The sequence below is a fragment of the Silene latifolia genome, chromosome Y, assembly GCF_048544455.1.
Source record: "Silene latifolia isolate original U9 population chromosome Y, ASM4854445v1, whole genome shotgun sequence".
Classification (NCBI taxonomy): Eukaryota; Viridiplantae; Streptophyta; class Magnoliopsida; order Caryophyllales; family Caryophyllaceae; genus Silene; species Silene latifolia.
The window spans coordinates 275550720-275553255 of record NC_133538.1 but is presented as its reverse complement, the minus strand read 5'-3'; positions in this window follow the sequence as shown (position 1 = coordinate 275553255).

Here is a 2536-nt window from a genome sequence, read left to right as displayed (position 1 = left end):
CTAAACTAATAACTGCCAATTAGATGCAAGGCTTAAGTGATAAGACAAGTTAAAGTGCAATTTCATCATGGAAATCTACCGTTCCGACTCAACCTATATGCAAAATGAAACATGAATATTTTTTTTTGATGGTTTATTGGAAATAAATTACAAATGCAAGCAGAAAAGTAAACGTGAATGCAAAAACAAATGCAAAATGCAGACTCAAAGGATGCAATCCCCTCCCCAAACCAAAACGGACAACGCTCTCGTTGTCCTCCAGCATACACCAGCAGATATATAATGGGAAAGGGATAAATACAACCCATAAATGAATGAAAAACAATAAATAAAAAGGAGACGAAAATAAAGAAAAGAGCAAGAAGTACATACAAAATGACGAACTTCCCCAAACCAGCCCAAAAACTGGGGAAGTGAGTAGACCAGTAGCTACTCGTCAACAGTGTCCTCCTCCTCTCCCACCACTGTGTAGTCGGGATCTCGCTCCTGCTCCCTCCTCCTCCCCTCCCCAGCTCAGGCTCTATCCTCCTCCTCAGCTGTGTTCGCCTCGCTAGCTTGCCATGGGTACCCCTCCTCCGGGTACCGGTAGAAAGAAGGGTGTCGCCAGCCCTCAGAAACGGGGCGTCCTCATCTCATGTGACACTCTTATAGAGGGAACAAGGTAAGTGCAATGTCTCGCTCCACACGAGCCTGCGTGGTAAGCAACTCGAGAAGCAAACTGGCACGACGTCCTTGGTCAATGACCTCGGATGCCTGAAAAGGTGGAGTAGGAATAAAATTAGCCAGATAGACCGGCTGTGTAGAAGAAGGAGTGCGAATAGGGATCGGTTGAGGCATGGGTGTGGAAGACTGCCCAACCTTGGTCTGTGTGGATCCCTGTCCAACCTCAGGTCTCTTCCGCTTCTAAGTAGCGGAAGTTGTGGTAGGTGGAGCGAGTGGAAGGTGGTAGAAGGTCAAAGGTGGAAGCAACCTACCCCTAACAGTGGTCAAAGAGACAAGACGAGGTAGGTCGGTGGAAGGTAGGACCACGGACAAGGAACCACAAATCTTCCAAATCCGCTGGTCAGAAGCTAGCCAAAACATTGCCAACATGACAGAGAGATCTAGGTACCTATCAGTATCTACATGTGCTAGGTCATGAGGGAAGACAGAGAAGATAGAACGGGCAAGGTAGGTGGCTATGCCACCACAAACAATGGTGCCCGACTTATTCTTCCCAACAGTGTTAAAATACTGGGCAGTCAAATAGGCAATGTTACGAACATAGGGGCCCTTTCTATCAATGTTTAGATAGACCCCGAGAATCAACAACTCAACATTATTAATGGTGTTGGGTTCTTTTCGGCCAAAAATCGTCCCACCAATGAGACGCAAAAAATAACGGGCCGGGGGGAGGTGGATATGAGCGAGTCTGCGCTCCTCAAAGGGTGTCTGTGCCAAGGTCCTCCAAAGTATACATAGGGCCTTCCTAGGAGGGTCCGACTCACCGTGGGAAGACAATCCTCACCTACTACCAAACTCAGCTAGGGTCCAGGTCGTAGTTCGGTTAAACAACTGGAAGGAGACACACGCACAGTCTGGGTCAGTGGCGTAGGCAGCAACAGAAAAGGTGAAGGAGCTGAAAAACTCAAGGGTCAGCTCCTTATAGGTCACGGCACTCAAAGTGGTCATTTATATGTCTCTTACGCGATAAAATTTCTTTCATGAATTTCATGTAAGAGGGTACCTGGGTAAACAATTCGGCGAAAGAAACGTTGACGTGAAGGCTGATGTGACTCATAATTGTGCACATTTAGTCCCCTAATTAAGCCTATTTTGCATACTATTATAATATTCCATAGCCATTTTATCCGTCAAATACTTTCTATTTTGCTTTCCTAGTGCATTTCGTATGTTTTGTAGGAAAGAAGGTAATTAGGCGGAAATTCCCATCTCCCGTGCATATTTAGAAACTTTTTGACGATATTGGATTAAATAGTATGAAGAGGAGGCAAGAATGATGACCAAGGATGTAGGAATAAAGAGTATATAGAAGGATCATAGGCTAAAAAGCAAGGATGACGAGAAGGAAGTCAATGTAAGAAGAAATTGCTCGGAACCAAACCTAAAGTTGTTCCTTTGGCTCTGAAAGTATGCTAGATGAAACAGCGTCAAAAAATCAAGCGGTCTAGGATTTTGAATCACTCCAATAGCAGTCCGGATGAGGAAATGACGTCCGTTTTACAATCCAAGTTCAAGTAAGGCATGATACAGCTCAACCCGCTCGGGACAAAGTTAACCCGCTCGGGTTGAGGCTTAGGATGCTCGTTTTCAGCTCAGGACGAGCGTATTTCTTGACAGAAAGCTTTTCCTTGCTACGTGATCTGAGCATATTCCTTGGAGACCATCAAAACGGAGATGCTCATCTCCTTGGAGAGGAGCACTTCCTCAACTCAACACTTAGCATTGTTATTTACTAATCTACCCTTGCTTAACCTAATGATGTACCACTATAAATACTTCATTTGTAATAATCAAACCATCAAGCTTTCTTAGA